The sequence below is a fragment of the Pongo abelii genome, chromosome 13, assembly GCF_028885655.2.
Source record: "Pongo abelii isolate AG06213 chromosome 13, NHGRI_mPonAbe1-v2.0_pri, whole genome shotgun sequence".
In the NCBI taxonomy this organism is placed as follows: Eukaryota; Metazoa; Chordata; class Mammalia; order Primates; family Hominidae; genus Pongo; species Pongo abelii.
In genome coordinates this window covers 23,425,251-23,453,084 of record NC_071998.2, presented here as the reverse complement: position 1 = coordinate 23,453,084, position 27,834 = coordinate 23,425,251, and the positions used below count along the sequence as shown (strand labels likewise).

Here is a 27,834-nt window from a genome sequence, read left to right as displayed (position 1 = left end):
ACATGGTCAGATTTGAGATGGAAAAGGACCCTCCGATAGCCATGTGCAAGACGGGTGGGAAGGGAGTGAGATTGGAGGTAAGGATAATTAGGAAACTACTGCAACAATGCCAGCAAGAGACAATAGGGGCCTGAACCAAGCAGCAGCAGAAGATAAAAGGACAGAAAGGAAGATGTCAAAAAAGAGTAGAATTGGCAGGCTTCTGATATAAAATGTAAAACAAAGGGTCTGGACATTCCTAGTTTTCTGTCTGGAGGTAATTGGGAAGAGTACTAATTATTAAGACAAGTTATTAAATGCAGAAGAAGGCACAACTGCATTGCTAGGGAAAAATCAGATGAGTTCATTTGGGAACATGTTGAATTTTGAGGTGTCTTTTGGACACCCAGATGATACCACTAGTTGGTAGGATTTGAAGTGTGGGAGCTCAGAAAATGGGTGTGGGCTGGTGGTGATGTAAGTCACAGTGAAGAATAAGGTCTCTCAGAATGAGCAGAGTGAAAAAAAAAAAAACCAAGGGTGAAGTTCTGGGAAATATCCAACCTTAGGTAATGAATGGAGGAAGGAGACTGGGTAGGAGCAGAGAGGAATAAGAGTAGAACTAGGAACCATTCAAGTAGAGTTTCAAGGTGGAAGAAATCAACAGTGTCAAATAAGCAGATATTTGACAATGATAAAGACAAAATTTAGATAAAGACAAAATTTAGAAATAAGATAAAGACAAAATTTAGAAATAAGAAAGTCACAGGTAGTCTCAGTGAACACAATTTTAGCTGAAGAGTAGAAACAGAGCCCAGATGACAAGGGATTTAGGAGAGAATAGGAGATGAAGAAGCAGACAGAGTGACCACAGGCCATTCTTTAAAGGAGCAAGACTGAGAAGGGAAGGAATGAGAATGGGTGGCAGCCAGAGAGAGCTTTAGAGTTCTAGAATTTCTTTAGAGCTAGGGAATACCAGACCTGTCCTAGACTGAGGGGAAGGAAGCTGTGTAGAAAAGGAGATGTTTGAGGGGGCATGGTCTTTGAGGAATCATGAGCAGATGGAGCCAGAACTTTGGACCATAGGAGGGAGTCTCCTTAACAAAACAGAAGGGAGGTAAGGAAGGTGAGGTGAGGAGAGGAAAGGAGGAAGGGAGGTGGGGGATTCAGATAACATGGAGGCAGAAAGGGGGTGGAAAATTAGGGTAGTTCGTTCCTAAAAAAAACTCATTAGTAAAAGGAAAAAGATGAACACTAAGGGGTTGGGAAAAAGAGGAATATTTGATGGTTGGCCAGAGTGGAAGGAGATCAGACTGGCTGGGCTCTCAGCTACAATCCTCATCTTTCACCCAGCCATGATCCAGTCCTGAGGATGAAAGGCGCTCTCCGTGGTGCTGAACAATCTTGCCATTGTCTTGTGGACTGAACATGATAATCCAGAGTACAGACATGATTCAATATCAGCCTTCCCAAGAAGAGAAGGTGACCTCTGTTTTCACCTCCAAGTACTAATTCTTAGGAAGATGAAAATGGAAATGGATTTAGAGTGACATATGAAGAAGCAAAGTGCTCATACCATCTAACCCTTCTTCACAGAACACAGAAGAATTTTCCTTTAGTTTTAAGGCTAATTGGGGGAGGCAGTTCTGAGTTGGAGAATGCTGGAAAGCTACTTCTGGAATAAAGTCATGCCTGTACCTGTTTATTTTCCCTGGATAATAGCAAGAGGCAAGATAGACAGAAAAACAGAAAGCAGAAATCAGGGCCAGGAAGGATAGTGCTGATAAGAAATGGGAAGTCAGGGAAGGTCTGTGGCTCAGGCCACTCTCTGACAAGTAGGCACAGTAAAATATAGCATCAAAGACCAGCTCTGTTTCTTATCACAAATTTATCCAGAGATCAGCTGAGAAACTTGGGGCTGTGGTCTTCCTGTTCAGGGCTATTCCATTCCAAAACGTCTCATGGCAGTGTGTAGAAATAAGCATGTTTACGTATCAACTTTTAGAGGGAGATCCAGCAAGTGTAACTTAACTTCACTAAGTGCTCATGGATGGGTAGAAATCTTGCCTCTGGTCCAAGAATAGTTAGTAGCAATCTATGCATTAGTTAGATGGCTCTATTTCCTTGCAGAGGGCTGTCCATTCAGCCTAAAGCATTCCCATCTTCTCTGACTCCACACCTCAACGTATGAGTCATCTGGCCAATGACAGCTCTTACTCTGCAGTATGACCTGAAGTCACGCCTCAACACATTGGCCATTTCTGAATCCCACTGTTGGGCAGCTCCTGTTTTTGTTCCCCATCTCCCTTTCTCCAAGTTTTCCCCAGGCACTGCCTGAAGAACCAGGCAATTCACCAGGACTTATGTCCTTTTGGGACATATTAAGATCCTTAGGGGATAGATGCAGCAAACCACCATGGCACATGTATACCTATGTAACAAACCTGCATGTTCTGCACATGTATCCCAGAACTTAAAATAAAATAAAATAAAATAAAACAAAAAGGTCCTTAGGGATCCCACTTACAGGGAAAGACAAAGACTTCTTATAGGGATAAGGTCTTTGTGGGAGATCTGGAAGAGAATCAGGGAATCATAATGGAGAGGATCTCTCCAAGTGTTAGTGGGTCTTACAAATAGGGGGAGAACAGAAAATCTGGAGATAAAGTTTGTGAAGCCTACATTTAGGAGAGAGGGCAGAGAATCCTGGCTGGCCCAGGGAGGCTTCTCTTATCAGTCTAAATCTCCCAAATCTTCTAAGTTTTTCTCTAAAAGAAGACCCATTTCAAATAAAGTCAGCACACTGAGTGACCACTCTCGAGCTCTGGACTATGAGCTGGCAGTAGAATGCAGAAGAGGAAAGCATCTTTTCTCTTTCTTTTCTTTGTTTCCTTCTTTGTCTTTTTTTCTTTTAGTTTTTTAGAGACAGGGTCTCACTCTGTCATCCAAGCTAGAGTGCAGTGGTGCTGTCATAGCTCACTGTAACCTTGACCTCCTGGGCTCAAGTGACCTCCTGCCTCAGCCCCCTGAGTAACTAGGTCTATAGGCACACATAGCCACTATGCCTGGCTAAATTTTTTTTTTTTTTTTTTTTTTTTTTTTTTTTTTTTTAGAGAGGGGGTCTCACTATGATGCCCAAGTTGGGAAAGCACTCTTTCTTTCCACAAACCACACTTCTGCAGAGCATTTGCATTTTGGGGTATGGTCAAGTTCACCAAAAAGAAATGGGAAGGATTATCACACTCGGGCTAGAGTTTGGGAGCTCCAACTGGTCTTGGGAGTAGCTGAGGATTTTCTGACTCCTTAAACAGCTGCTAGTATAGAATTCATTACTAAAAGTAAGCACTGCCAAGCTTTAGTATCTTTAATGGTATCTGTCACTGGGACAACCAAAATGGTGGGGGGTGCTACTGCCCCCAGGCCTAGTAACAACTGTAGCTATGAAAAGTTTTATAGATTTTTCTACTATAAAGTAATACATACTAAAATTTTAACAAATCACCTTTAGTTTCACCACCTTGAGAAAAGCACTGATAATGTTCTACGGTATGTGAGTCTTTTGCGTATACTACAGCAGCAACACTCTGGGGCTTCCCTTCCTTCTTTGGGAGTTGGTGCTGTTCCCATCTTCATGGTCATAGGAGTGAGCCTCCAGGAACTATGCTGGTTCTGTGATTCCACCCAATTGGATAAATGCCTGGATGAGGCAGAGCAAATTAGTATCCCCCAGAATCAGGAAGTGGGACTTAAATGGAGATGTAAAGTTCAAGACTGTGGATTAGGTAACAGAGAGAGCCATTGGGGAGAGAAACAAGAATACAGCTGATGTTCAGAAAGAAGTAAACACAAGAGATGGTGAGAGTGCTCCCTAGGTTTCAGTCTCTGGTTCTAGAGCCTGCCTTACCCATCCAAAGCTTGACTTCATGCTGTGCTTAGGCATTATAAGAAACCCAGCCTAGGCAAGATAGCAAGAAGGTGACTCTCCAAAAAGACAAAAAATTAGCCAGGTGTGGTGGCACACACCTGTAGCCCCAGCTACTCGGAAGGCTGAGTGGGAGGATCGCCTGAGCCCAAGAGGTTGAGGCTGGAGTGAGCTATGATTGTGCCACTGCATTCTAGCCTGAGTGACAGAGTGAGATCCTGAGAAGAAAGAAGGAAGGAAGGAAAGAAAAAGAAAGAAAGAAAGAGAGAGAGAGAGAGAGAGAAAGAAAGAAAGAAAGAAAGAAGGAAAGAAAGAAAGAAGAAGGAAAGAAAGAAAGAAAAGAAAGAGAAAGAAAGAAAGAGAGAGAGAGATGGGGGGAGGGAGGGAGGGAGGGAAGGAAGGAAGGAAAGAAGAAGGAAGGAAGGAAGGAAGGGGAGAGAAAATAAAGAAACCCTAGTGTCTTCATAGTTTGTTCTCTTTCTTAGCTTCAGTTGGGTTTTTTATTTTGTTACTGTAATCAGAGAGTAGCAACTAATACATGTGCATAGAACAACGTTTAAAGAACATAGTATATTTTGTGGCCGGGTACTGTGGTTCATGCCTGTAATCCCAGCACTTTGGGAGGCCGAGGCAGGAGGATCACTTGAGGCCAGGAATTCGAGACCAGCCTGGCCAACATGGCAAAACCCCTTCTCTACTAAAAAATATAAAAATTAGCTGGGTGTGGTGGGGTGCTGAGGCACGAGAATTACTTGAACCTGGGAGGTAGAGGTTGCAGTGAGTCAAGATCATGCCACTGGACTCCAGCCTGGGCAACAAAGTGAGACTCTGTCTCAAAAAAAAAAAAAGTATTATATTTTGTATTTCTGTATTTTTAAAATTAGTATCAGAACATAATCAGCTCTCCATGTTCTTTTTTTTTTTTTTTTTTTTTTTTTTTTTAATAGAGGCAGGGTCTTTCTTGTTGCTCAGGATGGAGTGCAGTGGCTATTCACAGGCACAATCATAGCTTACTACAGCCTTGAACTCCTGGACTCAAGTGATCCTACTACTTCAGCTTCCCGAGTATCTGGGATTACAGGTACATGTCACTGCACCTAGCTTTATCTTCTCCTTCTTCCTTCTTCCCTCTTCCCTCTTCCTTCTTCCCCTTCCCTTTCCCCTTCCCCTTCTCCTTCTTCTTCTTCTTTTTGGAGTCAGAGTCTCGCTCTGTTGCCCAGGCTGGTTGCCCAGGCTGGAGTGCAGTGGTGTGATCTCAGCTCACTGCCTCAGCCTCCTGAGTACCTGGGATTACAGGCATGCACCACCATATCTGGCTAATTTTTGTATTTTTAGTAGAGACAGGATTTTGCCACGTTGGCCAGGCTGGTCTCGAACTCCTGGCCTCAAGTGATCCTCCTGCTCGGCCTCCCAAAGTGCTGGGATTACAGGTGTGAACCACCATTCCCAGCCCCTAGCTTTATATTCTTACATAGTTTTTATAACTATCAGTTTAATGGCTGCATAATATCCATAGAGAGGATGTAGAGTAACTTTGTAATCATTCATTTATTTTCGACATTCGAGTTGTTTGCAACTTTTCACTATTATAGATAATGCTACACTGAAATCCACATATATTTACATTTAGGATCATTTCCTAAATAAAGTAGATTACTCAGTAAAAAACATGAGTGCTTTTAAGTTTCTTGATAGATATTGCCAAAATGCTTTCCCAAAGGATTGTTCCAATTTACAATGCCTCCAGTCATGACTGAGAGTATAGCTGGTTTTTAATGCTTTATTTGTCACTGTGTGTCAGGGAATTTCAGGTCATCACATTTACCCATTATCTTCCATGAGAGCTCTGTTCCAGTCCTCATTTACCTGGTTCCCTCTGGGGAATCTTCTTTCATAGAACAGAATTTCCTCTGGGCATCACCTGCCAGACAAAATACTCCTGACTTGAGGCCACCAATTAAGAACAAAAGGAGGGAAGACTCTTACACTGAAGATTGGGAAGGGCTTTAAGTGGAGCACTGGCGCTGCCTGGCAACTGGGCACTGTGCTTTAGCCAGTCCTCCCCTGTGCCAGCATGTCAGCTATAGGAACCGTGATGGTAATTGCGGAGCCAGAAAGCAAATCTCACAGAGTGTCTCCGTTGCTTTTAGATGTGGGGTGGGAGAATTAACCAAAATGGCTTTGGAGTTACCCCAGGTAGGGCAGCAGCTCCTATTAACCTACCTATTATTTAGTTTTCAGAAATAGCTACTCAGGAACAGGGAGAGAAAAGGATGGTGAAAGTACAGAGCTGGTAGTGAGATGGTAAAAAAAAAAAAAAAAAAAAAGGATTTGTTTTTGAAATGAAGAAGAGACAGGGGGCCAAAGAATGTTTTAAAAGATGATTTAGAATCCTGCTCTGCTTCTTCATGGTTAGGACAAGACTGATGTCTTAGACTGATGCTCTGCTATTCATTCCTATTACCATTCACCAGGAAACCCTGTCATCAGAAAGCCTTCATTTGGGAGATAGGATAAATACCTCAACTCAGGGATAATCACTGTAGTTATGGCTTGGGGGAAGCCTGTGCATAAGGGCCTAAGGGCCAAGCCTCATGACCCAGGAGGTAGATGCCAGAGTCATAAGTGGAGAAGGCTTACTTCCTTCTGGGGGGACTGGCTTGGCCTACTCCTGACCCTCATCCCCTGAGCCAGATGTTGAGGAGGCTCCTGCCTTACATTTGGACCAGTTTAAGACATTGGTCTTGGCCTATGTCAAGTCTTGTGACCTACAAGGTCTTTGAACCCCACATCATCCTCACCTCCCCCATTTCAATCTCTTTAGGGAAAGATCATCTAATTTAATGGAGAAAGGAGTTAAGGTACAAAGTTCTTTAAAAATAGATCTACAATGGTTAAAATTGGCCAGATGCAGTGGCTCATGCCTGTAATCCCAGCACTTTGGGAGGCCGAGGTGGGTGGATCACTTGAGGCCAGGAGTTTGAGACCAGCCTGGCCAACACAGTGAAACCCTGTCTCTACTGAAAACACACACAAAAAATTAGCCAGGTGTGGTGTTGCACACCTGTTACCCCAACTACTCAGGAGGCTGAGGTAGGAGAATCTATTGAACCTGGGAGGCAGAGGTTGCAGTGAGCCAAGATTGCACCACTGCACGTCAGCTTGGGTGACAGAGCAAGACTGTCTCAAACAAACAAACATACAGACAAAGCCCCACGATGGTTAAAATGGTAACTTTTATGTTATGCATATTCTAATGCAATTTTTTAAAAAAAGATTGAGAAGCAGGACCTAGGCAGAAAAATAAGGTGTGTGGTGGGCAGCGGGGAGGAGGCAGTCCCTTCCCTTTTCATATTCAGATCCAGACAACACAGACTTTTGGGGATGAGGCCTTTCATAGGAGAGGGAAAATTATTCTAAGAACAGGGGAGTTGGACGGGGCTGGGGATTTGGGGTTGGGTTTCTGGGGGCTTTCTACTTGAGGTGCCCCTTAGACAGGGCCCAGAGGACAGGAAGATGGCAAGGTTGTTCAAGGTTAACAGCGCTTTAGGGAGCACAGTCCAGAGGATCTTTCAGTTTCCTTCTAGAATGTGGATTCCAGTTCTTCAAGGTAAGGGAGGAGGCACAGACACTGAGGAGAATACTGCCCAGGAATCAGTACAGGACATGTGGTTGGAGACTCCTTGAGAGCCCCACACCTGGCAGGAAGCGGAAACAGGAGAAATGCCAGCAGACACTGACATTTGTCTGGGCCAGATTGACTTGTGGATCCTTGTCTGAATCTTGGCCCCAAATCTCACTTAAGGCTTTTTAGTAAGCTTCAATTACTCAAGGAACTGAGCCTGGCCTGCACTGGTTCATAAATCTTTGGGGCTCCTTGATTTGCAGGAAAGCAAAGTAATTGGCAGAGTCTATGGGATTTCTTCCCTCTGGCCTTGGAAGTATAAGGACCAACTTGTCTGCAATGGACAATGGACTTGGAGGGCTGGTATCAAATAGCTTTTCCCCTCTGTGGCATTTCCTGTCACTGCCCTTCCTCTCCTTTTTAGCTTGTTCTAAGTCTCTAACCCCCATTATGCCTGGCAGGCACTACTCTTTGCCCACAAAGATAATTTGCAGCTCTAAAGCTCAGCTCTCTAGCCAGAGCACTCTTGTAGTCTTTCCTTTTTGTCATCCCAATAATTAAACATTGGTGAACTTGCCACTTGCTTAGAACTTTGATAATCACTGAACACCAACAAGGGGGAAGGCACAATGTACACTGGGGAGGGAAAACACCAAGCCCTAGTTCTTGCCAAGAAGAATTGCAGAGATGACAGGCACACAGATCAGCCTATTTAAGGAAGAGACAGGAACAGCAGAGGCAGGAATGCATGGGGGGTGGTAGGAGCACAGAGGAGAGCGATAATGGTAGTGATATTATCTTCTCTGACATACAAGATTGGGCCTGGGCAGGAGCCAGGTTAAAGTGGAGACCTGGCTATTGGTCACTGGGTACTTTGGCAGAGGGTTTAAAGCAACTACTGGTGAAGCTCCGCCCTGGGGGCTAGGACTCTACCCTTACGACTTTTTGTTGCTGCTGATGTAGTTCCCACCCTGCCACAGGGCACTCACTTACCCCCCAACTCATTTTGGGGGGGGTCAGTTGCAGCAGGGCCTTTTCCTTTACCATTGAGATAAACAGATAACCCAAGGGAAGGGTCAAGAGGCTCTAGGTGGGTGGCTGGAAAGGGTTTTTATTAAGAAGGCAATCAGGGACTGAGAGTCCTGTCCTAAGTGTGCTTAAGAAAGAGAAAGACCAGGCGTGGTGGCTCATGAGCCTGTAATCTCAGCACTTCAGGAGGCTGAGGTGGGAGGATTGCTTGAGCCCAGGAGTTCAAGACGAGCCTGGGCAACAAAGTGAGACCCCATCTCTACAAAAAAGAAAAAAAAAACTTAGCCAGGTGTGGTAGCATGTGCTTGTGGTCCCAGCTACTTGGGAACCTGAGGCAGGAGGATCACTTGAACCTGAGAAGTTGAGGCTGCAGTGAGCTGTGATCACACCACTGCACTCCAGCCTGGGTGACAGAGTGAAACTCATGTGTGTGTGTGTGTGTGTCTGTGTGTGTGTGTGTGTGCGTGTGTGTGTGTGAGAGAGAGAGAGAGAGAGAGAGAGAGAATGGCTCTGCTGAAACAAACTTTTGCTGCATCCAGCCAAGCCCAGGGCCTGCAGTCACTCTCACAAGGCCTGCTCCATGCAGCAGGGGGGTCAGGGCTGAGGGGCCCATAGAGGCCTGGGGGTCAGCCTGGGGTCAAGCAGGTCAGAGAGGGGAAGGGGAGGGTTAACCCTACTTATGAACTCCCATCTGAGTCTCCCAAGAGAAGAAAGTTCATGTGTGTCTTATAGGGGTGTGCGTGTGCCAGCTGGGGGTACAGAGGTAAGGAGGGGAGATTGTAGAGTAACACCAGCTCAGGGTATGTTTTTAGGAGTGAGGCTAGCCAGTTGCTGGTTACGCATCTCCATGGAAAACAATACTCAACTGCTAAGCTAGATGGTCCTAGGGTCCTTGCAGGAGTGTCTCTGCAGGCTCAGGGCAGTAGAGAGCCTTTCCCTGCCCACCTGTCACTCCCTGGCTGGTGCAGTGACACTCACCGGCTAACTCATACTCAAGGCATCAATAGGAAGGGGTACCACCTCGTACTCAAGGCATCAATAGGAAGGGGCCCTGAAACAGCAAATGACCAACATTTCCCAAAGAGCCCCCTACAGCTCTACAGCCCACATCTCTGAGGACACTTCCTCTTCTCTGAGTACACCCCCCTGTCACAGCCTCCCCCGCCCCCATACAACCTCTACCTCTTCTAGATAGCTGACACACCTGCACTCCCTCAACCCTCCACCCCTGCTGAACCCATCTGTGCCCCTAGGACAGTGTTTCTTAATATATTAATGTGCATAGAAATCATCTGGGCATATTATTTAAATGCAGATTCTGATTCAGTAGGTCTGGAATCTGAATTGTCAGCATTTCATATTAGCTCCCAGGTGGTACCAATGCTGTTAATACAGGGACCACACTTGGAATAGTGTGGCTCTAGGCCAGCCTCTCTACACCCACACCATCCCCAGACAGCCTCTCAAAGAGCTCTCCACCCTGACCTTAACCTGGTTACATTCCTAGTGGCAAGAGGGAACAATAGTCTGGGAAGAGAGGAGAGAAGAGGAGGGACTTCTCAAAGCTCACGTTGGGGAGGCAGCTCTACTAAGAACTCTGGCTGGATCCAGGCAGGGAGTTGTTCAGAACAATTTAGCCCAGGTGTAGTTCTTCCAAAACTCATCCAGTCATTTAGTTAATGTTGCTTAAATACCTGCCAGAGGCATGGCCATGGTGCTAAGTGCTTTATCTATATTATTTCATTGAATCCTCCCCAAAACCAAGTAAGGCAAATATCATTTTCATTTTAAAATTGAAGAACTAGGTTGCATAAAGTAATATGTCCAAAGTCACACCTGGTAGGCAATTTGAATCTAATTTCCTCATCTCTCTTACCCCAGCCCCTTCTCAGAGACTTAGATAAAGTCATGAGATTAACAACGTACCAGAACTTACACCTCTGTGGGACTGCTGTCTTGCAAAGCAGTCACTTGGAAGGCTGGTACCTAGTCTAATCATGTCTCTAGAGCTCAACACACACTTGTAGCCCCTCTTTAGAAAATAGCATGGATGCTTTCTGATCACAAGCCTCCTGCTCAATGAGTTCTCCACAGGAAGGAAATATTGGAGCCACTGAAGCAGTCGATAGCTCAAGATGGAGAGAGAGACTGGCAGGAAGCAACAAGAAAGAAAATGCATTGGAAACTGAGAATGGTGAGCCCAGGAGACAAAAGAAGAGGGCCGTGCAAGAAAAGGAGATGAAAGGGGCGTTAGCCACCAAATTCAGTTCTGGTCCTACATTTTAAGGGCATCTATATTCTAGGCACTGTGCTGGGTTCTGGACATATAAAAATAATATGGGCTGGGCGCAGTGGCTCACACCTGTAATCCCAGCACTTTGGAAGGCCGAAGTGGAAGGACAGCTTGAGCCCAGGAGTTTGAGACCAGCCTGAGCAACATAGTAGGACTCCATTTCTACAGAAAAATTAAAGAAAATTAGCCTAGCATGGTGGCAGGCGCATGTAGTCCTAGCTACTCAGAAGGCTGAGGTGGGAGGATCACTTGAGCCTGGGAGGTTGAGGCTGTAGTGAGCCATGATTGCACAGAGCAACAGAGTGAGACCCCTTCTTCTAAATAATAACAATAATAAGGCCCCTGCCCATGAAGAGCTCATAAGCCAGTGAGTGAAGCAAGTGAATAAGCAGATAATTTTAATTATATGCTGAGTGCTATGACAGAGGTTTGTATGTGTACAGGACAGAGGCAACTATCCCACTCTGGGGAATTAGGGAGGACTTCTCCAAAGAAAACTGACGGAAGAAGCAAGAATAGGAAGTATTAGTGAACCAGATGAGGAAAGGAGTGGCAAACAAAAAGAAAAAAGAAGAGAAAGGACTGGTGGGAAAGATGCATATGACTATAGAGCAGGCAAAAAGAACACGTCAATTTTGCTAGAATGTTAATGTTAGGGGACGAAGTGGCAGGTGATGAGTCTAGAACGACAGGAAGACTTAAAATCATGAAGGGCTTTTAAGATATGTTCAGGGTTTTGGACCTTACCTGGAAATAATGGGGAGCCACTGAAGGATTGTCAGCCCATTGTGAGATTTAGATAGACTGACTGCTCTGGGAGCAGGTCCAAGGAATGGGCAGGAATGATTAAACTGGAGGCAGGGAGACTGGATAAAGGTCATTGCAGTAGGTGACAAAGCTTGAAAAAGTCAGTGTCAGTGGGGTTGGAAAAAAGGAGGTGGAGAAGAAAAAACATGTTGAGGTCAAACCGCTGGGGCAGTAAGGCTGACTGGATCTGGGTTTGAGGGAAAAGACTCGAGCTAGGATGACTCCCAGGTTTCCTCCTGACTCAGGTGACTGTGTGAATTGTGATGCCACCAAATAAGATGGAGAAACAGAAATAAGAGTAAGGCTTGTGGTTTCGTTTTGTGTGTAAATATGTGTATGTTTATAAATAAGAAGGGCTAGAGAAAAAAAATTGGGGAACACCAATACTGAAAAAGTAAGCAGAAGACTGACAGCTACGGTCAGAGGGGTAGGGAACCAAGGAGAGATCAGAGTCATGGATGTCTAGCAAAGGCAGAGTTTTGAGAAGAATAATGTAAGACAGAGGAACCAGAACTGGAGTCCTGGAGGGGCTCTTGTATGACAAGAGAGACTGGAAAATAGTTGAGGCCAGGAGAAAGAACCAGCATAGAATGGCCACTTGTTTGAAGACATCAGGGAGGACTCAAGACGCTGTTCTCAGGCTTGCTGATATTTCAGCAAAAACTTATTTTGTTCTAAGAAATTATGGGTCTGATTCTTGTGAGGCTTGCAAGTCCTCACAGAGAGATGTTCTCTAGTAGAAAAGTCCAGTCATGGTCCAGAGATCATGGCACATCTGCTATTTTTTAGGAAGTGTGGGCAAGGGGTGGGCTGAAGGCAAGGGAGGCTGACCAGGGCTTGGCCAAACTAGAGGTAATAGTAAGCAGTTAGGTGGGTAGTCGCCCCAAATTCTGGCTGCACCAGAGTCTCCTGACTTAGTTTTGGCCTATCCTCCCCAGGCTATGGCAAAAAGTAGCAAAGACCCTTGACTTCTAGTCCTTGAGGCAGGGGGCCAAAGCCAACATGGACCTACCAGGAGTGGCCTGAGAATCCAGAACACAGAGAGGAGCAGCCTGCGTTGCGATTTTCCCAGAACCCACAACACTTGTTCCACCAACAGTGAACATCCAGAGGGAGGCTCAACCATGGAACCTATACTCTGTTATGTGGTAGTCATGCTTTCTCACCTGTTTATTTTATTTTTTTGAAATAGGGTCTCACTCTGTCACTCAGGCTGGAGTGCAATGGCACGACCTCAGATCACTGCAATCTCCACCTCAGCTCAAGCAACCTGCCACCTTAGCCTCCCGAGTAACTAGGACTACAGGTGTGTACCACCACACCCAGCTAATTTTTTGTAGTTTTGGTAGAGATGGGGTTTTGCCATGTTGCCCAGGCTGGTCTCGGACTCCTGAGCTCAAGCGATCTACCCCGTCGGCCTCCCAAAGTCCTGGAATTACAGGCATGAGCCACCGTGCCCAGCCCTTTCTCACTTTTATTATTATTATACCTCATGCCTAGTCAAAACTTTCTCACATTTAAACGCTTCAATAATAGTTTTCTGTAAAAATAAACAAATGAGGCCGGGCACAGTGGCTCATACCTGTAATCCCAGCACTTTGGGGGGCCAAGGCAGGCAGATCACCTGAGTTCAGGAGTTTTGAGATCAGCCTGGCCAACATGGTGAAACCCCGTCTCTACTAAAAATACAAAAATTAGCTGGGCATGGTGGTGGGTGCCTGTAATCCCAGCTACTCGGGAGGCTGAGGCAGGAGAATCTCATGAACCTGGGAGGCGGAGGTTGCAGTGAGCCGAGATTGTGCCACTGCACTCCAGCCTGGGCAACAAGAACAAAACTCTGTCTTAAATAAATAAATAAATAAATAAAATAAACAAATGAATAAATAAAAATAATCACTTGACTTAATTATTAGTCTTCAGAGCCAGTAATGTAGTCAGTAACCTGCATGCCTCCACTGTGCTTGGAGAAGTTGAAAAATGTGCAGTTAGTGTTAAGGGGAGATCCTTGTTCTTCTGTCTCCTGCATGCAAACACTGACACCTATGAGTGAGTGGGCAGTGCACTGAGGTGCAGGAAAGCCAGGCTCACACGAGGGCAGAGGACTGGCAGCCTCAACGAGGTTAGACTGACTTTTCCCAAAACTCTGACCTTGGGGACCTACTGCATTATTTAAAAAAAAAATCATATTCTGGGAAAGAACAGCCTGTGCTTGGCTATTTACAAAAGTAGGTCTGTGAATGCTGTTAGAGTTGAATGAATGTTTTATGCTATTTGGTGCATTTTAAGTAACCCAATAGGCTGAAATATTTTTGTTGTGAAGGGAATGCTTGTTCTGTACAATTAAATTTGGTTAGAATTAGAAACTCCAAAATTCCTTTGTTCCTGGCAGGGGAGCAATCGTTTGTCTTCACCTACTCTGCAACCTTGTGGCTGTCAGAGGGTTAGTTATAAGGCCTTCACATCTGGGCTTCACAGAAGCACAGAATAGCCATTCAAGGAGTATTTTGGCTTTTATATGGACACCTAATTTCACAGGCAGTAGCATCTTGAATTTTTTATATAATGACTTCACTCTTTCCACCACTCCCTTCTATTTTTCACTCCAATGAAAACATCCCGAATATTGAAACATCGGTGATTTTGTCCTGTTCCTATGTTCAGGAGAGGAATTTTCAGCTCCTTGTTATGTCCAAGTGGGGCTAAGATGAGTTGTATCTTTATAGATAGGAGAAATGATGGTATATGGAAAGAACCCAAAAATCCCAGATCCTAGTCTATGGTACACCCTGGGCTGTTTTGGATTCTGAGATAATTTTGCATCCTCCCCTTCCCCACCACTAGCCCAGCTCTAGCTAGCTGCAAATTGTCTGGATCGAGCTGCTTCGACATGCTGATGTTATCGGCCTCACAGTGCCTGGAGCATGCAGATACGAACAGGCAATGGCGCCGTTTCACTGGACGTAGTAATGTAATTTAGTTTCTGAAATCCAAGTATAAAATCTTGAAAGCTGACTTTAAAATCTGCCTCAGGAGGGATGGTGGTGGTGTGGAATTCCCAGCAGAACCATCTAAATAGGGAAACGGCTTCTGTCATGTATTAAAAAACAGTTCAGAGCAATGGAAAAATAGAGAGAGGATTGCAGGGAAAGTGAGTGCCTAGTTTTTCTTCCTCCTCCCTCCTCTGAACTGGGCTGCCAGGTGAGGACCACTCTATTTGTGTGATCCCCAGGTTGGGGCTAGAAGCACCTCTCCCTGAGCATTCCTGTGAGGCCCCTGCTGCTAGGAAGATGGAACAGCAGTTTGGGTGGTCTCAACCAGCACTTTTTTTTTTTCTCCAGACCAGGCTAAGAATGATGGCAAAGGAGCAGTCACTTGTCTTTACTTCTATCTCCCCAACCTCATCTTGTGCCACTCTTCCCCAGGCTTACTAGTTTGCACACTGGTCTTCTTTACTCCTGATGGGGTATCAATATCCTTTTTAACCTCATGCTCCCCTTCTGGTTAAATTTTACTACATCCTTCAGGCCTCAGCTGACATACATCACCTCTTGTTTTTTTGAGACAGTGCCTTACTCAGTTGCCCAGGCTGGAGTGCAGTGGCGCAATCTCGGCTCACTGCAGCCTCAGCCTCCTGGGCTCAAGTGATCCACCTACCTCAGCCTCCCAAGTAGCTGGGACTACAGGTGCACGCCACCACACCTGGCTAATTTTTGTATACATACATATTTTTGTTGACATGGAGTCTATGTTGCCCAGGCTGGGACACATCGCCTCTTAAAAGAAGCTTCCCATAAATGCCAGGCTTAGTTAGATCCTTCTATAATGTAGTCTCACAGCCCCTGCTCCCCCATACATTTCTTTCATGCACTTAGCAAATTTTATTTAAATGACTATTTGTATAATTTGTTTAATAAATGTTCATGAAGGTAGGGACCATGCCTGCCTCCACTGTGTCCTCCCAATGCTTGGCATAGAAAATGAAAGGCCATAATCTGAAAAGACAAACACTGCCTTCTACTTGATTTGAAGGCATGGCAAGGATCTTTCTATAACAGAGAGGTGACAAACACTCCTGACCTATCAGACCATGCTGGAGTCTTGTCTAATGGTGTCCCACAGACAGATGTTGCATTCTGTGCTCTTTGTAGGACTACTTCTTCACTGTAAGCCTCCGGTCAGGGGCTGAAAGTTATTTTGGAGAACAGCCAAAGTAGGAGTCCCCCAAACCCTCCCTCAACTCACCTGAAGACTTGGCCTAGTTAAAACTCCACTTAAGGTCCACAGCCAAAGCAGCAACTCAATTTCAGGTCAACTTCTCATGGAGACTAACAACAAACTGAGCAGACAGATGCAGCCTTCTTTGTGATTAAAGGGCTAAGATCAGCCATTAGCTTGTAGATATATACTTCCACAATCAAATGATTAAGGCCCAACTCTTGTTACTAAGTTCGGAAGAATGGGAAACCAGCTTGGAATCCAAACCATCAGAAAACTCTTTGGAGGGAGATAGGAGTGGGGCTGTTCTGATCCTCTGTCTGTTCAAAGTGCTTTCTGACAACCTGGTTCTTGTAACCATGTTCACCAGGCAGTAAACACCCAAGGCAGGGAAACTCTTCAGGGTTTAGACATAAGGGCAAACAAATGGCAAAGGAAAATGCAAGAAACCTTCTGGAATAGTAAACACAATCTCTGGCTGGAGAGTAGGGCCTATGAACAGTTTACCTGTGAACTGCACTGACTCTGAGAGTCTAGACAGGTTGTTTCACTTTCTGAGATTCTAGGTCTGTTTTTATTCAGGCCCTGAGATCCCAGAAAGAGCCTCCAGGGTAGAGAGTAAATGAGTTGTCCCAGGTCAATGCCAGATGGCAGCCCTGGGATTAGAATTCATGGGCCCTTGTTTGCAGCCAGCTGCGCCCTCCCCTGAGTCCTGCACTGTTTCTTCTTCTGAATGCTCAGGATTGTATTTAATTTAGTAAGGTTTGTGGACACATAATCACAGCTCCTAAATAAAACAATTACTACAGAGCATCCGCTGTGAGGAAGACAAACACTGGGCACCTTTGCCCCTGAGAGCAGACTGAGAGCGAAATCTGGCTGAGTTTAGGTCTGTTCCACTTGAACAAAACCCAACACAAACAAACCCTCTTGGGATATGGCAAAGTCCTCATCTGTTCTTGTTTCTTCTCCAGGCTTCCTTGTGCATTAAAAGAGCCTGTGCTTAAACCCACAGTAAGGGCCTCTGCTGGAAGCTGGAATGTGCTGTTTCCAGGAGCAAGAGAGAGGCCAAGCTGAGGGACAACCTGGATCCAGATCCTCTGAAAATTTTTTCATCCATAAATTCATTACTACATTGTCAATGGCCCCATCTCCAGGAGCACTATCATGCAACACCTCTTGAGGTGGGCTGGGGGCAGCCCTAGTCCTTCTAGCCCAAACTCTGCCAGGCATACTCAAGGCTCAGTGAACACCAAAAGTTCTTTTCTTCTCCTTGCTCTTCCCTCCCATTATGACTGGTTGGCGCTAGAAGAGGGAGCCTGCAGCTGTTCTCTCAGGGTTTCATTATGTAGCATCAATTTCTTTGACCAGGAGGTTCTTTGAGGTATAATGCATGCCTCTGGGCTTGACAGTTCCTTCAATAAGGGACCCAGAAGCCTAAGAGAGGTGAAGAAAACAAGGTCTCAAAAGGAAGAGGGCCTTGCACAAATTCCAGAGCAGGGGTGGTTGAGAGGAACAGGGTCCTGAGTGTTTTCATTGAGCCTCAATCCAGGCAGACTTACCCTCCTCACTCACCAGCTCAGGGAATCATAAAGTGAGAGCTGCTCTGATTCATTTAGCCATGGAAGAGACCTGGAGGTAGAGGAGGAACTTTCAACCAGAAAATTTAATCCCTAGTGTATGATTATGATTCTTCTGACCTTTCAAACTCCTCACACATGACTTGGGGAAGTGGGAGGAAATCCCTCTATAGTGTGAATTTGACTCCTCTCTGCTTGTGGGCTCTGGGGGCCATGTGCATGACTAGGGTTGGGGTGGCAGGTTGCAAGCTCCAGACTCGCTAGTTTTATTTCTGCTTCCACTTGCTACAACCCGCCCCCCCAACTCATGTCAATGTCCTTCCCCCTGCAAAAAAAGACATATTTAAATTAAGTATATTCCTATTGGTAGGCCGAAAGTCCAGTGATGGCTCATGAAAGGATCCTGCTTCAGGCCTTGAAACCTGCTCAGTGTCTCTCCTTAATTTCCCCTCCTTCATGCTCCCTTCTCCCAGATTGAAGAGGGAAGTACAGGGGTATTAGAGACAGAGGACCTTTTAATATTCCCTTGTTCCCCTGGTTTCTTCCTCCATCCACAGGACTCCTACTATCCTGAAGTATTAGGGTATCAGGCCCTGGCCAGGGACAGCTTGGGAGATGACATAATTGTCTTGCAAGCTTACTTCACCTTCAGAGTGATGGTGACCTCAACAGAGAGCTAGACACGTGTGGGGGGAGGTAGGGCAGCACCTGGAGGGGATAAGGGGGAATCCCTAGACCTACAGGGCTGGTCTTGGAAAGAGAAGAGGTCATGCCCCTTTCATAGCCAGAGACATGTGCAGGAAGGCTACTCAAAATTAAATAGGCATGGTAGGGCTCAGTGGCTCATCCCTGTAATCCCAGCACTCTGGGAGGCTGAGTTGGGTGGATCTCTTGAGCCCAGGAGTTTGAGACCAGCCTAGGCAACATGTCAAAACCCTGTTTCTACAAAACAAACAAACAAAAAAAAGAAAACACACGTTGGGAGGCCGAGGTAGGCGGATCACGAGGTCAGGAGACCGAGACCATCCTGGCTAACACGGTGAAACCCCATCTCTACTAAAAATATGAAAAATTAGCCTGGCGTGGTGGCGGGCGCTTGTAGTCCCAGCTACTCAGGAGGCTGAGGCAGGAGAATGGCATGAACCCGGGAGGTGGAGCTTGCAGTGAGCCGAGATCGCGCCACTGCACTCCAGCCCGGGTGACAGCGCGAGACTCCGTCTCAAAAAAAAAAAAAAAAAAAAGACAACAAACAAACAACAACAACAAAAAACATTAGCTGGGCACGGTGGTACATGCCTGTAGTCCCAGCTACCCGGGAGGCTGAGGTGGGAGGATCACCTGAGCCTAGGAGGTGGAAGCTGTAGTAAGTAGTGATCATGCCATTACACTCCAGTCTGGGTGCCCGAGTGAGACCATGTCTCCAAATAACAACAACAACAACAACAAGTTAAATGGGCACAAGGCCTTAAGGACACAGCATCCAGGCCTTTCAGACCCGGCACAAACAGGAGGAGCTCTCCAGGGTTCTGAACCATCTCCCCTTAAGTCCTTGGAGGCTCTGGGCAAGAAACCTGCCTGCTGGTTAATGCCGATCTTAAATGCCACTGCCTCATCTCTGCCCATTGTTGATAGCAACTGCTTGCTTGGACCCATGGCCCGCATGAACTGAAGTAGCTCCTGCATGACTCCAATCTCTCTCTACGGCTGCAGCCTGGGCTTCATGCCAGCAGCCTGGCTGCCTGGCCAGATTTTCAAGGGGTGAGGCAGAGGATCTTAGTGTGTGTGAAAAAATATCTCCTAGTCCCTCTGGAAGCTCAGGATAAAATAGACCTGGCTTGGGAACAAAGTGGCCATAGGGGAGGAAGGGAATTCTCCATGTGATAAATCAACAGACAGCTCATCAGCTCCTCCCCTGCCCTCAGCAGCTGCTGCACACACACGAACACACACACAAACTCACACACGCATATACATGCATGCCAGATTCTCCTTCCTGTCACTGCAGAGCCTGTATTGCTGCAGAGAAGGTAGAGTCTCTTTTGTCTGCACTTGAGCAGAATGCACCTGCTTTGTTTCCCTCATAGATACCACAGAAATCTGGCAAAGAGCACCAAAACTTAAAACTTAAATTAAACAAAATAATTATTTCTTTTCCTAAATCCAAGAGGAGAGAGCTGGGTGTGGTGGTATATGCCTGTAGTCCCTGCTACCAGGAAGGCCCAAGTGGGAGGATTGCTTGAGTCCAGGAGTTTGACTCCAGCCTGGGCAACATATTGAGACCCCCTCTCTAAGAAAAGCTAATAAAAAATAAAAACATTTAAAAAAGAGGAATACATAGTCACTGTAAAAAGTCCAGATATGCACAAAAGAAAAAGGAAAAAAATAAACTTACTCCTACTATCTAGAGCTATCCAGTGTTAACCTCCTAGCGCACAGTCTGGGTCTTTGGGTGTATGTATATATGTGCACGCATGTGTGAGTGTGTCAGTAAGAGGCAGTATAGTGTAGTGCTTAAAAGCATTGGTTTTGGAGTAAGTCCTATTTGTGCTGTTTACTTATCTGTGTGATCTGGATAAGTTTCTAACCTCTCTGGGTCTCAGTGTTTCATCTTTAACATGAGGAAAATAATAGTACCTATAGCTTCCAGCCTACATTCTGCAGCCACAGCCAGGAGATGGCAGAGGGCTTCCTTTTGGTCAAAGTTCTCTCTTCTTGAGCTTTGGGCCTCAGCCCTTTCGCCCACTTGTTCTGGCCATCACTTTCTGCCTTTGTGCCCAGGGGTGTACTATTCTTCTCCAGGGGCTCCTTATGTCAGTCAGTCCCTTTGCCTGGCTTAGGCAAGCCTGCTCCTCACTGTGAGTCCTGGCAATTTGATTCTCACATCCACCACCCTCACCTCTTCTTGCCTGCTCTACTTAACATTGTTCTCCCTGCAGTCAGCACTGAGCTCCTGGTTAAAAGCCAATGGCTTTTTCTCAGGTGATCTTCTACCACCTTGGGCATCACTGGACAGTGCTGACCATATTTTTCTGGAAGCTATTTTCCCTTGGCTTGCATGGAAACATTATATCTCTATCTGTTTTGACTGCCCTTCCTACTGTCCCTCCTCTTATACTCTAGACATAAGTGCCTTTCCCAGTGGTCAGTGATTCTCTTTCCACATGTTCTCTCTTCGCATCTCATATAAACATATTATTTCAAGTAATAGCTCTCTGGGCTTTACAATCCCAAGCCCATACTCTAGCTCTGACTTTTCTCTCCAGACCCCATTTCCAACTGCATACTATTTCCACTGGCGTCATGTTCCTCCCCCAGCCTCGTTCTTCCTTTTAACTATCTTTATCTTGTTATCGGCAAAACACTTTCCCAGTAAATAAACTCAAAAATGGGGGAGGGGAGGTGGGGTATCATTTTAAAAACTTAATTATTGAAGTAGTTTTAAAAAATTATTTAAAGAGATAGTGTCTCACAATGTTGCCCACGCTAGTCTTGAACTCCTGGCCTCAAGGGATCCTCCTGCTTCAACCTCCTGAATTGCTGGGATTATAGGCATGAGCCACTATGCCTGGCTTATTATTGAAATAATTTTGCATTTACGGAAGAGTTACAAAGACAGTCCAGAGAGTCTTTGTATTCACTTCATACATAAAAAATTGGAATCCTTCTGAAAGAAGTATTTGTCCTTTCTCTTCCATTTACTTATTTATTTAATCATGTATTTATATCAGTATGGATTAATGTATACTTATTTTGGGAGGTTATAATCCAATATTATCATATTTGTTTTATTGCTCAAATGGTTCCAGCTTTGGCCATTGAGAACACTTTCAGGTTGGCTCTTGTTTTAACCTCCCTGTGGGCTCATTTTGATCCACTTCTTTCTCCTTTATCTCTATGGGAAACTAATCATGAAACTAGAAGGTTCTGCAGAATACCTAACGTTTATCTTAAAAAAAAATTATCAGGCAACAACCTGCTTCAGGCCCTTCTCAGCATATTCCAGGATCACTGTAGTAGTAACCCACTCATCTCCCCACCTTGTCTCCTCTTCCTCCAACTCATCTTGTATATTACTGTTAAAAGACTTTTCTGAGACTTAAACACTGCTCTGATAGCAGTACTCCTTTGCTCAAGACCTTCTGATAGCTCCTACCACTTAAAAACTCCTCAACCTGACATCCAATAAGTTTTAAAAACACGACCCCAGTTTGCCAATCTGGCTGCTCCTCCAACTGCCATCTTTCTAAATCCTTTGATCTCTTTGCCCTAACTGTCAGCCCTCTATGCAGATGACTTCCAATTTCTATATCCAGACTGACTGTATCATTTTAAGCCATTAAAAAAAATCTGTATTGGTTTCCTTAACTTATAAAGGTAACACATATTCAATGGGGAAAGTAAAACAATACAGAAGTGAATCAAGTAGGAAATAAGCCTCTGATGCTCCTCTGCCCTCCCCGTTCCTCAGGTTGGTTTTAAGAATGAAGTGGCCTCGGCCGGGCGCGGTGGCTCATGCCTGTAATCCCAGCACTCTGGGAGGCCGAGGTGGGTGGATCACAAGGTCAGGAGATCAAGACCATCCTGGCTAACACAGTGAAACCCCGTCTCTACTAAAAATACAAAAAATTAGCTGGGTGTGGTGGCGGGCGTCTGTAGTCCCAGCTACTCGGGAGGCTGAGGCAGGAGAATGGCGTGAACCTGGGAGGCGGAGCTTGCAGTGAGCCAAGATCGCACCACTGCACTCTTGCCTGGGCAACAGAGCTAGACTCCGTCTCAAAAAAAAAAAAAAAAAAAAGAATGAAGTGGCCTCTCCAGATTCTTCAGTATCTCTCCTATCTTCCTATTAAATTGCTATACCACAGTAAACAGATTTAGAGACAGGCTTCTTGACATAAGAGTTTACAATACAAATCAGAAAAGGTTAAATTCAGAAAATATAGGTATTTATTTTTATATTGCAACTTAAAATTTCAAGGCTTTTTCCTCATTTTATTTCATTTAATCTCTGATAATCCATCTATCATTTATCTCAATTTTACAGAGAAAAAGAATCTGAAGCCCTATAAAGCTGAGTAACTCCCCTGAAGTCCCATATCCAGAACTGGGCCCCAAGTTTCCTGGTCCCTTTCCTACTTTACCACATAAAATGGCCATACAGAAAACCATAACACAACAAGAGACAACACTAATGGGAGGAAGGCCAGAAGCCAAACAGAACCATCCAGAACATTCAAATATTAGTGATCATAGTTTTACCTTGGGGAATGTGAGAGTAAATTTGTCCCCTTGCTTTCCTTTTCTTATATGGTGAAAGTGGAACTGTAGGAGATCTCTCAACAGGGAGTAAGAAACAGGAAGGTATCTGCTCAATGTTGATGGTTTTCTTTCTTTTTTTTTTTTTTTTTTTTTTTGAGACAGAGTCTCACTCTGTTGCCCAGACTGGAGTGCAGTGGCGGGATCTCAGTTCACTGCAACCTCCACCTCCTGGGCTCAAGTGATCCTCCTACCTCAGCCTCCCAAGTAGCTGGGACTACAGGCATGTGCCACCACACCTGGCTAACTTTTTGTATCTTTGGTGGAGATGGGGTTTCAACATGTTGGCCAGGCTGGTCTTGAACTCCTGAGCTCAAGTGATCTGCCTGCCTCAGCCTCCCTAAGTACTGGGATTATAGGCCTGAGCCACTGTGCCTGGCCAGTGTTGATGATTTTCTGTTTCCAAAGAAATGCCCTGCCTCCTAGAAGCTACAGGGCTCTGTAGAACTTGAGAACGAATTGGGAAGATGTGAGTCAAGTGTGGCATGTCAAAGCTGGGGTGTGTAGCAGGAACAAGATTGTTTAGACAAGTGACACACAGGACTCTGGCAGCATTTCCACACTCAATTCATCTTACCCCCTTGTTGGTATGCATACCCAATTTAAAAATATGGAAAGCATGAGCTCTATCACCTGGGTAAAAATGATAGAGTAAAAGAGCATGATTTTTGACCATTTGTTTCCCCAAATAGAAAAAAAATTCAAAGAAAAAGGTGATGCTGTTTTGTCATAACAAATTCAAATGCAAAAAGGTGAATACAGAACATGAAAGTTCTATAATTCATTACTGTTGCCAGTTTATTTTATACTTCCAGACTTTAAAAATATGTAATCATATATACCAATTTAAACATAGATGGAATCAGATGATCCATCTTCCATATGTATTTTACCCAGTAACTTTTGTGTTATGTGCATTTTACCACAATGAAATGCATCTATCATGAATATCTTTTTATGTCAATTCATATTAGATTTACATCCTCCTTTTAAAAGGCTGTCCATATGTATGCTATGGGATGGAGGTACCATGATTTATTAAATCAGTCCTCCCTGATGGAGGTTTAGATTGCTTTTTTTTTTGAGATGGAGTCTCACTGTATCACCCAGGCTGGAATGCAATGGCATGATCTCGGCTCACTGCAACCCCTGCTTCTGGGTTCAAGCGATTCTCCTGCCTCAGACTCCCAAGTTGCTAGGATTACAAGTGCCCACCACCACACCTGGCTCATTTTGTATTTTTAGTAGAGATGGGGTTTCACCATGTTGATCAGGCTGGTCTCAATCTCCTGACCTCAGGTGATCTACCTGCCTTGGCCTCCCAATGTGCTGGGATTACAGGTGTGAGCTGCCGTGCCCAGCCTAGATTGCTTTCTCACCTTTTTCTCACTATTATAGTGTTGCAGCTACTAATAACCATTATAATATTTATTATAACTATTATAATGTTATAAAATTATGTATATTTATTTATAATTATTATAATTTCTGGGATTTTTTGGGGTTTTTTTGAGACAAGGTCTCACTCTGTCACTCAGGTTGGAGTGTAGTGGCAACCACAGCTCACTGCAGCCTTGACCTCCTGGGTTCAAATGATCCTCCCACCTCAGCCTCCCAAGCAGCTGGGACTACAGGCACGTGCCACCATGCCTGGCTATTTTTTAAAAAAAATTTTGTAGAGATGGGGTCTTGCTTTATTGCCCAGACTGGTCTCAAACTCCTGGGTTCAAGCAATCCTCCTACCTCAGCCTCCCAAAGTGCTGGGATTATAGGTGTGAGCCACAGAGCCTGGCCTATGATAATTTCTTATTAAAGAAAGTCTTTATATGTTTGTCTATTTCTTTAAGAAAGTCCTAGAAGTAGAATAGCTGAGGGGGTCAATGGGAAATGTACACATTATATTTTGAGACACTGTTGCCAGTTATTGTTCCAGAGAGGCTGTGACAATGTACACTCTCACCAACTGGCTGTGAGAGGTACTTGGGTTTTGAATTTGGAAAGACCTAGATTAGTTCTCAAGCCACCTGGTTGTATGACTTTTGGCAAGTTATCTTTCTTAATGTCCCTTTCCTTTCATGGGTGTCATATTACCTACTTTGCAAGGCTGGTGTTAGAATGAGATGAAATAATGTATATAGAACACTTTGCAGCATGTCTGGCATGAACAACAAAGGGTAGCTGGTTTTTATTTGTTTTCATGTTGCTCTCTCCTCATTTACTTTGTTTCCATCTAGTCTAAAGTATTCATCAGTCCTAATTTCCCTGCCACCAAAAGGAACTTGGGATGTGGACTAACTTGAGCTATGAGAACCAGCAGCAAGAGGCGTTGCCCTCTTAATGGGTTTGCACTTCCCAGGAAAGCCTTGAAGCCAATTTCCGGGGCTCTATCTTTCATGAGGAAATCGCAAGAAGACAAACACTACTCTCTCCCTCTCAATTATCTTGACTAGGATCTTAATCAGGTCATGCTTACTCTCCAGGACTCTGCCAGATCAGGCCATTTCAACAGCTGGCCCTTCTCTTTAAAACAGGACACTACATTATGATCTGGAGGCTACAAAGGATCCATGGAAACAGATGGGGTGAGAGACCCTGAGACATATACACCCTGGAACCCTGGGGAGTCCTGGTTGAATACCATCCCCAGTGTCCTTCCACAGCCAGGACCAAAAGTAGAGCGCTAGACCTGGAGCGTGGCTTCTTGGGGCTTTCAGTTCTAGAATATACGGACTTAGAGTTGAATTAACCAGGGCCCAGTGACAATGCTCCAAAATGCCAAAAGGGGGCAGTGCAGTGTTACGGTTAAGAGCATGGCCTTAAAGACTCCATACACCTGGGCTTGAAATGGTTTTGCCACTTACTAGGTTGTATCACCTTGGGTCTCACTTTCCTTCTCTGTAGATTAAGGGTATACCTTCTTTGCAGAGTTGAGAGAATTAAATGAAACACTGTGTGTCTGGTGGCAGATAAGTAGTAAGTGCTTCTGAGAGGTGACAGCGTGCTGGCAGTCCTCACAGCCCTCGCTGGCTCTCGGCGCCTCCTCTGCCTGGGCTCCCACTTTGGCGGCACTTGAGGAGCCCTTCAGCCCACCGCTGCACTGTGGGAGTCCCTTTCTGGGCTGGCCAAGGCCAGAGACGGCTCCCTCAGCTTGCAGGGAGGTGTGGAGGGAGAGGCGCGAGCGGGAACCGGGGCTGCGTGCGGCGCTTGCGGGCCAGCTGGAGTTCCGGGTGGGCGTGGGCTTGGCGGGTCCCCCACTCGGAGCAGCCGGCAGGCCCTGCCCGCCCAGGCAATGAGGGGCTTAGCACCCGGGCCAGTGGCTGCGGAGGGTGTACTGGGTCCCCCAGCAGTGCCAGCCCACCGGCGCTGCGTTCGATTTCTCATCGGGCCTTAGCTGCCTTCCCGCAGGGCAGGGCTCGGGACCTGCAGCCCGCCATGCTTGAGCCTCCCACCCCCTCCATGGGCTCCTGTGCTGCCCGAGCCTCCCCGACGAGCGCCACCCCCTGCTCCACGGCGCCCAGTCCCATCCACCACCCAAGGGCTGAGGAGTGCGGGCACATGGCACCAGGACTAGCAGGCAGCTCCACCTGCAGCCCCGGTGCGGGATCCACTGGGTGAAGCCAGCTGGGCTCCTGAGTCTGGTGGGGACGTGGAGAACCTTTATGTCTAGCTCAGGGATTATAAATACACCAATCAGCACCCTGTGTCTAGCTCAGGGTTTGTGAATGCACCAATGGACACTCTGTATCTAGCTACTCTGGTGGGGCCTTGGAGAAACTTTATGTCTAGCTCAGGGATTGTAAATACACCAATCGGCATTCTGTATCTAGCTCAAGGTTTGTAAACAAACCAATCAGAACCATGTGTCTAGCTCAGGGTTTGTGAATGCACCAATCCACACTCTGTATCTAGCTACTCTGGTGGGGCCTTGGAGAACCTTTGTGTCTAGCTCAGGGATTGTAAACACACCAATCAGCGCCCTGTCAAAACAGACCACTGGGCTCTACCAATCAGCAGGATGTGGGTGGGGCCAGATAAGAGAATAAAAGCAGGCTGCCCAAGCCAGCAGTGGCAACCCACTGGGGTCCCCTTCCACACTGTGGAAGCTTTGTTCTTTTGCTTTTTGCAATAAGTTTTATTACTGCTCACTCTTTGGGTCCACACTGCTTTTATGAGCTGTAACACTCACTGCGAAGGTCTGCAGCTTCACTCCTGAAGCCAGCGAGACCACAAGCCCACCAGGAGGAACGAACAACTCCAGACGCGCTGCCTTAAGAGCTGTAACACTCACCGCAAAGGTCTGCAGCTTCACTCCTGAGCCAGCGAGACCAGGAACCCACCAGAAAGAAGAAACTCCGAACACATCTGAACGTCAGAAGGAACAAACTCCGGACACACCGCCTTTAAGAACTGTAATCCTCACCGCGAGGGTCTGCAGCTTTATTCTTGAAGTCAGTGAGACCAAGAACCCACCAATTCCGGACACACTTCTAAACAGTAGGACACACGTCTGCAGGGTGTATGGTTGAATATCAGATACGACATGGGATTACCAAGTAAATGAGACTAGAAGACAATTCATTCAGTCATTCATTCATTCAACCAAAAGATGTTTAGTGAATGTCCATTATGTGAAGGCACAGGAGACAAATGGTAAGTAAAAATGAGTCTGGTTTCATGCAACAGCCTTCAAAAGGACCCATGTTAATGGACTAATTATACATACTTATGTAAAATTATAAATGTGAAAAGTGCAATAAAGGGAAGACTACTGACCAAGTCTAGGGATTGTCCTCTGTGATGAAACTATAGCTGAGCTAAGAACTGAAAGATGAGTAGGAGTCAACAACAACAACAAAAAGGTAGAAGGTGCAGCAAAAGCATTCCAGGCAGCAAGAACATTATGCGCAAAGGCCCTCAAGCAGAAGGGAGCCTGGGACATTAGAGAAGTGGAGGAAAAGCCAGTGAGGCTGAATGTAGTGATTGGGGGTAATGTGATATGAGATGAGCTGAAGAGGAAGGCAGGAGCCAGATCACATATTAGGGTTATATTAAGGATTTGAGTCTTTATAGT

The 27,834-nt window shown here is 45.6% G+C and overlaps 1 protein-coding gene and 1 long non-coding RNA gene across 16 annotated transcripts in view; one reads left to right on the top strand and one right to left on the bottom strand.

The window, feature by feature from the left end:
• Nucleotides 1-27,528, top strand: part of LOC129048061 (uncharacterized) — a 40,586-nt gene extending 13,058 nt beyond the window's left edge. Inside the window, exon 3 of one of the 3 annotated variants that reach the window (XR_008510087.2) lies at nucleotides 25,295-27,528. This is a non-coding gene — a long non-coding RNA (uncharacterized LOC129048061). Of the gene's footprint in view, nucleotides 1-1,332; nucleotides 4,249-24,997 lie in introns of those variants that run through there. The other 2 variants (XR_008510086.2, XR_008510088.2) reach the window with 2 other exon arrangements.
• The window catches only part of FAM219A (family with sequence similarity 219 member A), a 60,611-nt gene that overhangs the window by 13,945 nt on the left and 18,832 nt on the right, over nucleotides 1-27,834 (bottom strand). The gene's annotated exons all lie outside the window — the stretch shown is intronic.